Source organism: Humulus lupulus, chromosome 2, assembly GCF_963169125.1.
Source record: "Humulus lupulus chromosome 2, drHumLupu1.1, whole genome shotgun sequence".
NCBI classification, from domain to species: domain Eukaryota; kingdom Viridiplantae; phylum Streptophyta; class Magnoliopsida; order Rosales; family Cannabaceae; genus Humulus; species Humulus lupulus.
The window spans coordinates 199,536,314-199,548,403 of record NC_084794.1 but is presented as its reverse complement, the minus strand read 5'-3'; the positions used below and the strand labels follow the sequence as shown (position 1 = coordinate 199,548,403).

The window sequence follows — 12,090 nt, the reverse complement described above, 5'->3', positions numbered from 1 at the left end:
CTGCTATTAGAATAAGAAGAAAGAAATCTAGAATTGATTAATAAAATTAGTAGAATGAAAAGTTAATGAAATTAACACCCTAGGTCCTTTTAATAGTGATTTTAAATATTTTAATTAGTTGTTTTTGTTCAAAGTTATTTTCAATTTTAAAATTAAATTAAAAAATAAAAAATTTAGTTGCCAAATAGAAATTAAAAGAACAATTATTGGTAATTGGAAAACAATCTTCGTGGGAGCGATACTCTACTTATCATATATTACTTGAATCGATTGCTTGCACTTGCGTATATATATATTTTCACGATCAAGTTTTTGGCACCGTTGCCGGGGACTTAATTTCCAATATCATAGTTAATTGTTATTTGTTATAATTTGGTTTTTTATTTTATTTTATTATTGTTTAACATTTATTTGGATCAAGACTGTATTGTGTTTCAGGAATTCTTGGTATATGCGAGGATGTAGACAAAAGGAAATCATATCAATAGATCTTGAAATTTAGAGAACGTGCATAAAGATTTGAAAGATACAGAAAAGGTTGGATTTCACCATGGCTGAGAACGCAAATAACGTTGTAAACAATGCAAATATGGGTAATGCAGCTGAAGCCGATTTGCCATTAAGGAACTATGTACTCCCTACTATTACGGGGATATATTCAAGCATTCGTCCCACTATTGAGGCAAATAATTTTGAGATAAAGCCCTCAATTATTCAAATGGTGCAAAACTGTGTACAATTTGGGGGGTTATCAAATGAGGATCCAAATCTCCATATCATAAAATTTTTAGAGCTGTGTGCGACATTCAAAATGAATGGGGTGAGTAACGATGTTGTACGATTGAGACTATTCTCATTTTCACTAAGGGACAGAGCTAAGAGTTGGTTGAATTCTTTACAAGCACAGTCTATACTACTTAGGAAGATTTTGCTAAGAAATTCTTTGGTAAATATTTTCCTCCTACCAAGTCAGCCATAATAAGAGGAGAGATTAATAATTTCCATCAACTGGATGGGGAATCTTTATATGATGCATGAGAATGATTTAAAGAGTTGCAAAGGAAGTGCCCACATCATGGAATAGAGAAGTGGCTGCTAGTTCATATTTTTTACAATGGTTTGGGGGGCAATACAAGGACAATTATAGATGCAGCATCAAGAGGAGCGTTTATGAGAAAAAGTGCTAATGAAGCATATGAGCTATTGGAAGAGATGGCCATGAATAATTATAATTGACCTACTGAGCATGAGAACAAGAAAGTAGCAAGAGTCTTAGAAGTTGATCCAATTGCGCCATTGACTACTCAAGTGGCATCTCTAACCAAGAAATTGCAACAATCTAATCTCGCCACACAAGCAAGTACAAAATGTTATAAGTTGTGAGATTTGTGGGGGACCACATGCTTATGAACAATGCTCGAGCACAGCTAGTTACTAAACTGATGTGAATAATATGCCCTTGGAACAAGCATAAGTTATTGGTAATTTTTCAAGACCTGCACCTAATACTTCAATTCCTATACTCCTGCTTGGAAAAATCACCCTAATTTGTCTTGGAAAAATAATCAAGGGTTACAACCATAATATCCACAGTACCCACCTCAACAACCTCCTCATCAACCAACTTATGGATTACATTCTAAACCATATTATGATCCAAACCCATGCCCATCTCATCCACCACCACATCCTCAAATGAATCCACCAACAATTCAGCCAGACCAATTAAATCAATTCATGACAGAGACAAGGTCTTCAATCAGGAGTTTGGAGACACAAATAGGCCAATTGGCTCAAATGTTTTCTAGTAGAAAGCAAGAGAATTTGCCTAGTTCCACAGAGGTAAATCCTAAAGAGCAGTGTAATGAAATATCTTTGAGGAGTGGGACTAAGTATGATGGACCTACAGTGGATGACAAGGGGAAGAAGACAGGGGATCAATTTAGGGGCCAGTGTGAATCTAATGTCTCTATCAATCTTTCGAAGGTTGAATTTGGGAGAAGCTCAGCCAACTACCGTGTCTTTGCAGATGGCAGATAGACCAGTTAGTCATCCTTGTGGAGTGATTGAGGACGTATTGGTAAAAGTGGGTAAATTCATCTTTCCTGCGGACTTTACTCTTCTAGATATGGAGGAAGATGAAAATATTCCAATAATACTTGGAAGGCCATTCTTGGCTACTGGTAGGGCTTTAATTGATGTAAAAAAGGGCGAGTTAAAGATGCGAGTGCAAAAAGAGGAAGTAATATTTAATGTTTTCGCAGCAACATAAATTCCAACGTTTTGTAGAGTTGACGTAGTAAACCAATGAGAGAACAAGTTGGAAGTCTCTAAGAAAAGATCCATAGTTAAAATTGGAATGCAAAAAGGGCATCATCGATTGAAAAGGTTCTTTAGTAAAAGAATTCAATTGTTGTATGAGCGGGGGCAAGTTCCACCAATTTCTAATTGCAAGAAATGAGGGCCAAATCATGACACTATGGCTCTCAAGGACGTGAGGTGAGGACTTGATCCAAGTTGAATTTGAAAGAAGAAAAGTGTCCGGCTAAATGACGTTAACGATAGCGCAATAGGAGGCATTCCTATATTTTATTTTAGTTTTTGTTTTCATTTTTAATTAATGGATAATTTTTTTTTTTTGGATTTGTAAAGTTTATTTATTTTTAGTATAAAGTTTGTAAAAAAATCATGCAAATCGTGAAAAAGTTGTTTTTCAATTAGTCTTTGGGCCAAGTCACGACATTACAACAAGTCAGAGAGCATGGAAATTTAAGGAGGCAGATCCTCATCTACCGCCTTGGCATCCTTTTCCAGATCCACCACCATTTTAGAAGTGATTCGCACCAGGTAAGTTTTCTTTCTTTACTTATTTTTAAATGTTGGGGACAATGTTTAGTTTAAGTTTGGGGGAGGGAGCTTATTTTTTTTAGTTTTGTTTTGTGTGATTTTTTTATGTTAGTGTTTAGAGTTTTGTTTTAGTGTGTTTAGTTTGGTACCAACATGAATGATAATTGACAACAAGTGTCGATGAGAATAAAATGAGTGTTATGAGTATAATTCAAAGAAAATGAAATCTAAAAAAAATCTGTGTGCTTGATTGAACACTCCGTTAGTTCATTTTAGTTTAGATAACATTTTTGGAATATCTTGTCATGATGTTAAATTTATGATTTTGATATTGATTATGCTTGCTGAAATTGGTTAGGAGAATGATGAATGGAAAGTGAAAATTATTTTCTATGATTCTAGAACTTGCTTACTTGTTATTTGAGGCGAAATAATATATCATGTATGCTTAGGAATATGATTTAGGCTATCATTTGGATCTTTTGAGTTTTTCTTGTCAACTTTAAATCACTTGATCATTTGCTTATCCCTTTTGAGCCTAATCTTGCATCTTTTTGTTCTAAACCATAATTTAATCCTAATACTTGAAACTTGGTTATATATCCGTCCATGATATACTATGAGCATATGATTGAGAATTTTTTTGGGGATTGATGTGTAATGGGGTTTAACTTTGATTTGAGTGGGTTTAGAAAATGAAAAGTGAAAAAAAGAATGAGAGAGAATATATATAGTGAAAAAAATATATTTCAATACACTCCCAATATGAATATATAGAAAAAATCAAGTTTGGAGGAGTGTAGTTATTATTGAAAATAAAGAAGGAATATATATATATATATATCTAAAGCAAGAAAAAAGAACAAGAAAGGGGATTGCAGGATTGTATTATTATGGAAGTAAAGTTGGTGAGTTTTGGTCATGTGCTTATAGTAAAGTGAGCTTAAAAATTACTTTGTCAACTACCTTTACCTAAGCCATCGTTACAAGACTATAAAAGTCCTATTGATTCTTATGCATATCATGATTTATATTAGTGGAGAATTGCAAGTAAGTGAGCTTATGGAATTACTTGGTTTGAATGGATCGATTGGAAAGAAATTTGGTGAGCATAATTGATTTCGAATATGCTTATTTAATGAGCATGATTTGATAATCCAAAATGTTAGTAGACTAAAGTGTGTTGATGGAGTGTTTTGATCAAAATTATAGATTGAATAAACTGTTGAGTAGTATTATGAGAATTATATGATTAACATTCATGATTTTGAGGCATAATTATTGTTGTTGGTATAATTCATGTTGTTATAGTCTAGGTTTGTTTTGAGTCCTTTGTTCGAGGGCGAACAAAGAGTAAGTTTGAGGGAGTTTCATAACTTCATTTTAACGTCATTTTAGAATGTGTTTTTGTGGTAATCTTGAGTCTTTATGTGTGTTTTGTGCAAGATTACGCTTTTGTTTATCTTTGTTGTAGGATGGTGCGATAAATCACGAGAATAATGTAAAAAGAAGTGAAAATGGTGGAAAAATGAGGCTCTTGGCAATTGTTGGACTCAAAATGATGCTAAGGATGATTAAAAGACAGGTTTTGATGAAGAGATGAGTTGAAAGACCTAATCTGAGAAAAAATTGAATTAGGTTCGCGACTTGGGCTTATAAGTCGCGACTTAAGGAGAAGTCAGAGATGCATGTTGCTAGATGGAATTAGTGTCGTGACTTGGACTTATATGTCGTGACTCAAGAGGAAAATAGAGGCTCAGCTAAGGGAAAAATTGGACACGGGCCGCGACTTGATGATGTTTAAGTTGCGGCGCCTGATGACTCAAAGGGAAGTAAAAGGCTCAAAAACAGACACGGGCCGCGACTCAGAGAAGGCCAAGTCGCGGCCCGCATAGGGAAAAAACATAGCCTTTGTTATTTTTTACTACAGATTTGTATTTAGGTTTAATTAGGTCAGAAGGTCAGTTTTTAATTACATTTTTAGAGACTAATTGTGATTCTTAGGCTAGTTATTCTGCAGTTTTATATTTTTCTTCCTTCTTTAAGTTTATGAATCTTATGCTTTTGAATTATTATTTTGTTGATTTAGTCATGTTTGATCTGAACTAAACAATTTTTATCCACGGTTTAATGTAGTCACTTGAATTTATATCTAATTTAATTTTGATGTTCTATTGATTTTTCTTCTCTAGTCTAATCTATATAATGTGTGTTTAATGCTAGTAAATACTTGATCAATATTTGCTTGATTTTATGATTTTGATTCAAAATTTGAAAGATAAGAATTTAATATGCTATCATTATATAGACATAGGTTGCATATTGGACGAAAGTACCTATATGACTTGTGTAACGCCCTGGATAGCCAAGACCGTTACATTGTGTACTTATAAAGGTGCAAGACTCGCTAATCAAGTCATTATTTTGAAAACGTGTCACTAAACATGTAAGAGCTAAGGTTAAGAAGGTTTTGGTCTCAAAAGACTCATTTCATATATTTAAACTGTAGTAAACATGGGATCCCATACGAAAACAAAGTTAGAATAAGTTTACAGACTCCCAAAAGTACATGAGTATTCACTAGCCATACTAAGGCAAAATAGACAGTCTTCAGGTTTCACGTCCTTGCCTAGACCTCAACCGTGGCGGCCGAGCACCTGGCTATGCATATTCTGCTCCCTGAGCTCTCTAATCAGGGCTGATCTAACTTGCCCTTGCCTTTACCTGGACCACGTAGCACCCGTGAGCCAAGGCCCAGCAAGAAAACATCATAAACAACTCAAACAATAATAATAGACAATTAACTCATTATGCATGTTTTCCCATCAGATAATCCCCAACAGATATTCAGCATATACAATCGGATTCAAGATACACTCTATCACATATAACACTCCTATCACATAACATTCAGGGCCGATGACTTAGGCCGCACCCTCTGTTTAACCCACTGACTCCGGCCCGCTTAAACCGAGCTCAGTGCATAATAAGCTGTCCTCAGCTACCAGTGGCCGAGCCGCGCCCTGTGCGCTAGTGAAACCCTTGGCACCCTTAGGCCGTTGGTTCACTAAATGGCTTGCATGGCATAATACCATCTTTTCAAGCATTTGCAATAGGGAGCCCTTAGTCTCGTCGCATATATTCAACCAGGTGCAGTTTTCTTACCTTTAATCTGTGCAGTTATTGAATTACGAGCAACGCCTCTCAAGCACGATCCGTTCCCGAGCCTAAGCCTTTATCACCTAGTCACAACCAAAGTATAGGGTTCCATTAATACTCCGATATAGGTTTCCAGTTACAAAACTAACCCTCGGGAATCCAAATTCCACCAAGCACGGTGGTGAAACCAATCCCGAGCACACTAGACCACTTTCCCATGCCTAAAAACCCTCAAAAACTCATGTGTGCAACCAAGGGCTGTGGCCCCTAAAGCCTAGCCGCGGCCCTAGCCTCAAAACAGAACCACACCCACGCTGAACCACACACGCGCTGCGACCCTTACTTTGGGCGCCACGGCGCCCTCCCTTGGCTGAGCCTTCTTGGCCCTTTTTCATCCTAGGGCCGCAGCGCTCTAGAACAGAGCCGCGACCCTCCCCTTCGTGCCCAGAAAACCCATCATTTCTAAGCTTCAAACCTCACCTTAAACCATCCCAAAGCTCCCCAACTCACAACCAATTAATCCCAACTCCTTTAGCATGACTTAAACAACATAATTCCACAGAAAACACAGCCTAACACACTCTAATCTTCTCTTTTCAATTTCTGAAACTTAAGAGCTATAGACACTCAAACCAGCCATTCAAACCCAATTTAAAACCTCTAAACCATGAGTTGAAACTTACCTTTTCTGTTGAATCACTTCACCAAGCCAAAGCCAAGCTAATTCCCCAAGTTTCCTCCTTAATCCTGCCTTTAAACATCAAAACCATATTTGCTTCAACACTTAACCAAAACCCAGAATTCTAACCACAGAGAAGAGAATTAAAAGCTTACCTTAACCCTGTTTTGGTTCTTGATAAATCCCTGAGCTAAGCCTCCAAATCACACTCCTTCAATCCTCTAAACTCCAGCAGAATTCTAGCGAATTCTCCTTAGATTTTTGTGTTTTCCCCTTGTTTTCCTTAAGAGAGAATAGAGAGGTAAGGTTGAGAAAATAAGGTCGGTTTATGTTTTCTAAAGACTTCCTTATGTCTATCTTACTTGTTAAGTTAATCCCGAGGCTCGGGGTGCCGGAACCGTCCCCGAGGCCAAAATGGTAAAATCCCCCAATATTCCCGCCTAGACATCCTATCCTCAAATATATCTCCATATATTTATTTTCATGACCCGATAGTCCAAATCGCTACCCGCTATCTAAAAATACCCCTGACTTATCCAAAGTCATATCTTAAGTCCTGTTGTGACTTCTCCCGCCATCTGACCCTAGAATCATCTCGAGTCGTGCTCTGCGAACCTGTCCACATAATAATGTGGTTCTCACATATATCACATACTTATTTCATATCACATTACCACATAATATCATCAATTATCATATAAACATTACTAAACATATAATTACTCATTTAAATCACAATTATTCCATTAATGCCCTCCTGGCACACTAATCAAGGCCCTTAAGCCTTATTAGCGATTTTGGGTCGTTACAACTTGTGTAGTAATTATGTTTCCATGCTTAATGCCTTCTATATGTTTAAGTTTATCACAAAGATGTAGAAAAAATGCATATAGGTTGAGATCTTATATCTTGAAAAAGAATAGGAATCGATTTAGGTTTACCTGCTATTAGAATATGAAGAAAGAAATCTAAAATTGATTAATAAAATTAGTAGAATGAAAAGTTGATGAAATTAACACCCTAGGTCTTTTTAATAGTGATTTTAAATCTTTAAATTAGTTGTTTTTGTTCAAAGTTATTTTTCAATTTTGATTTAAAATTAAATTCAAAAATCAAAATTTTAGTTTCCAAATAGAAATTAAAAGAACAATTGTTGGTAATTGGAAAACAATCTTCGTGGGAACGATACTCTAATTATCATATATTACTTGAATCAATTGCGTGCACTTGTGTATATATATATTTTCGCGATCAAACTCGCGGGCCGCGACCCCTAAAGAACAGGGTCGCGGCTCGGGCCTCCAAAACCCAGAAATCCATCACTTTTCTACGTTTTTTCCCAACCTAACTCACCAATTTAGCCAAACCAACTCCCCATAGTCAAAGTTCAGCCTGCAATTTATCTCACAGTAGCATAACTAAACTAAATACCCCCAAAACTTACTCCACAAACACATTAACAATCAAAAATCACATCCCATAGCTTACCCCATAAAAGTTCAAAACCACAATGAAAACTTAGTAAAAATCTACAAAATTTCATACCTCAGCTGGCAATTTGACCTAGGCTTCTTTTAACCTCCACAAGCTTTAAGTGTTCCAAGCTTCAGCCTCAAATTCTAAGCCCCACATCAAAATTTTCCCAAATTTCTCTATCTCCAAGAGAGGGAGAGGAAATCGAGAGAGAGAGAGAGCACGAGAAGACTGGGATTTCTTTGGTGTTTCTTTCCTTCTGGTTCTTTCTAAGTGGTTTTAGGGTCTCAGCTACCCAAGTCTATCGTAGTTTCCTAATGACCAAAATGTCCTCAAGTTTATCCCCAATCCTTCAATGCCACCAAGGGCAATCCCGTCAATTGCCACATCCCGCTAAATCCTCGAGTGTTCCTATAAATCCTCGTTTAATCCTGACATGTTGAAATAATTGCTAAATTACTACCCATTACCCGGTAATTCCCGAACACATACCATATTCCCAAAATATCCCTAGGCTCCTCCCGAGTCGGGTTTTCGACCCCGCAGTGACTACTTCACTAAATTGCTTCCTAGGACTGTCTTGGATTGTGTATGACAAATATATCACCACACCCTCGCGGTCTCAATCACAATACATACATATATCACATTTATGTCCTCTACAGGCTAAAATTACAAATATGCCCCTAATAACCAGATGGGGCCCACATGCATATTTAATTCACCTAAACATGTATTTCTAATAACATAATCATTAAATTCACATATTAGCATAATTAAATCAATTATTGCCGTCCCAACACACTAATCAAGGCCTTAAGCCTTATTAACAAATTTGGGACGCTACAGTAATGAGGCAATAACAAATTTGAAAGATTCTCAAAGCTACAAAAGAACAAAGCATACAGAGAGAAAGTACCACATTATCGAGGATGTGTGGCGAAGGCTGGATGTGAAGGTGATGAAGATAGCATTGTGTTGACGCTATTTTTTGTCAACTTAAAAAAGAAGAGCAATTAAACAAAATATACCAGAGGAAATAAATACTATGGACACAATTTTTTACGTGGTTCAGCAGTTAAAATCTGCCTAGTCCACGAGTCTATGTTATTAACTTCTTGGAATTCTCTGATAGCTTTTTGGAAGCAATTGACCAGAGTTTTCCCAATATCAATTTTTTCTCCTCCTTTCACAAATGAATTGTCCCACTATTTATACAGTGGTTTACCAAATTTCTTCCCACATATTTCAGGAAGTTATTCTACAAATCAATAAAAATAATGCCATTATGTGCATCCAGTTATCACGTACGCGGTAATATCCCATGATATTTGGGATTTAATAAAAAATTACATACAATCCCTTAAACATAGGGATTTTTCAACAATAAACACGTTCACACATAGCTGACGAGCTTGGATGCTAGATTCACATGCCTTCGAGACCATTTCCCTATTGCGAGCTCATCACCTTGGTTCGCCCATGCTCCCAACAAGTAATGTTGACGAAATCATCCTCTTCGAGCTTACACATCTCGAGCTCGAACCGTCGTGTTCGAGGGCAGGAAATAAATCAAGAAGTTTATACAAGTGTTGAACCATTGCCATTATGAGTTGCGAGCCTAACTTATAACCTCGGACCACCTCCGAGACTATGTAGTTCTCGAGCTTACCAATCTGACGTTGTCACTTACTGCTTAGCGAGACTGTCTCTGATTTGTTGATCACATGACGGCTGTGCTAATCTCGAGCTTACACCTTACGAGCCTGAGTTTCGAGATCAAAAATTCCCATTCTCGAAATCTGGGTGTAACATTTTGCCCCCTCAAAAGTATCAGTTCGAATCCTATGAGGAGGAAACTTTTGAACTGCCTATATAAAAAACTGAGCCACTTAATATACTTGAGTGTGGACACGCGTCAACCATGGGTTGCTCAATCAGAGTACTCAAGTAGCTTTTCACCACACCCACGTCTATTTGTCTGTCAGCTTTTGGCTGCCACGCCACATTTGCACCCGACCGTTCGATTATATACCAAATCTGACCAATGATCCAGATCAGTTCGACCTTTGGCATTCACTGGGGCCTATAGATACGCCCATATCGTCTTCCTCATTTTACTTTCACATTTTGAATTTTCAGAGAGAAAATGTAATGCTCCGAAATCCCTAATGTGGTTTAATGGTTGGATTAGTAGGCTGGGAGGGCCATAATTGATTTATTATGCCATTAAAATGTTATATGCAAGTTTATGTGAATTATATTATAATGTGATGTTAAATGCATGCATGTGGGTCCACATTTCGTGACAGGGGTCTTTTGGTAATTTGGCCCGTTGAGGGCGTAATTGTATATTTGTATGCATGTCAGTGATATATTGTTGAGGCCACATTATAATGTGGATTTGTTCGAGCTATTCAGCATGAGACGTTCTTTGAATATTAAGTAGCGGTTTAGTCATAACGGGATTAAGTTCGAGGCTTAGGGTGAGTCTCAGGATATGAATTAACAAAATAGGTTGGAAATGATGATTTTACCCTTGGGAGTCTTTAGATACTTTTAAATAACCTAGGGGAAAAAAATAGTTATTTCATCCCTAAGATATATATCTGCTTTTGGATTGTAGAAACCTGTAGAAAACAGAACAAAAAACAGAGCTGCTTCACCCTTCCTTACATTCATCATCTTCCCTCTTTCTCCTTTGGAGTTTTTGAGCCCAAATTGAAGAATCAAGCTAGGAAATCAAAGTTTGGAGTTTATAAATTTAATTCATCCATTGAAGAGAACTCAAAACCAACTTGAGGTAAGAAATCATTCATGAATTTTAAGCTATACTCTGTTTTTCTTTTAGTTTTCAGTCAAAGGAATTTGATGTGGATAGCTGGGAATTAGTGGAAGTTTTTGAGTTCGGTTGCTTGGGTTTTGATGAGGGTGTGATGTAGATGAAGTTTAGGGGTTGAATTGGATGTTTTGGTAATGTTTGGGATTGGTTTGGAGGGTTGATTTCAAGGGAAATCGCAAGGAGGGAAAACCAAAAATTATTTTGGTCTGATGCTGGCGCCCCATCGCTAGGCAGGGCAGAGAATCAGCCTTCTTTGTTTTGGGACAGCGCCCCAGCGCCATTTGGCAGCGCCCCAGCGCTAGGCCAATTCCAACAAATCTCATTTTTAGGGCTCCGGATGATCTTTAAGGCTCGGGGGTTGGTTCCTTTGCCCTGGTTGGGTGGATTGAGAGTCCCGAGAGTGCGGGATTGATCACGGGAGTGAGATTTTAGATTGTAAACCTTTTATTGATTTGCTTTAGTAATGGATTATAATTGGTTATGATTAGGTAACCGCTAAGGATCAAAAGGTCGATCGTTCTCAAGGGTTGTTCTTTTATTAATTCTTGCTCGAACCAGAGGTAAGAAAACTGCACCCCATATGTGACATGCATGGTTATTCATGAGGCATCTTAAATGTTTAAATGTGGACATAGATTGAATATTGAATGCTTAGAAAATCTTGCTCACTTTTGTATGGCACTGATTGAATAGTCAGAATTGGCAAAGGTGTGAGTATCAACTGTGAAGCTTTGACTCATTAGTCAAGTTCAGCAGTGGTACTGGGCATTGGTCACACAGTGCTGACTCATAAGTTAGGAACGGCCTTAGCATGTTCAATGCAAGCCAACAAAGATTAGATCTAATCAACATCTACATTAAATGACTCAGAAGAGCGTTAATGCCGGACCGACCTCAAGTTCGATGAATACTATCAGCACTTGTCTAGCCAAAGGCTAGTTACTTAGAGCCACAGTGACTATTTAGTCACATGGCTGTGGGTGCCGAGCCTCGTGTGACTTACCCATCAGTCACTCATCTGTTTAAGCTAGTGACTTACCCATCAGTCACTCATTTGTTTAAACTAGTGACTTACTCATCAGTCACTCAT

The 12,090-nt window shown here is 37.3% G+C and overlaps 1 non-coding gene across 1 annotated transcript; it reads right to left on the bottom strand.

Moving 5' to 3' along the window:
• Window positions 1–975: 975 nt before the first annotated feature.
• Window positions 976–1,082, bottom strand: LOC133820652 (small nucleolar RNA R71). Its single transcript, XR_009887056.1, has one exon. It is a non-coding gene; the product is annotated as a small nucleolar RNA R71 (small nucleolar RNA).
• Window positions 1,083–12,090: the final 11,008 nt, after the last annotated feature.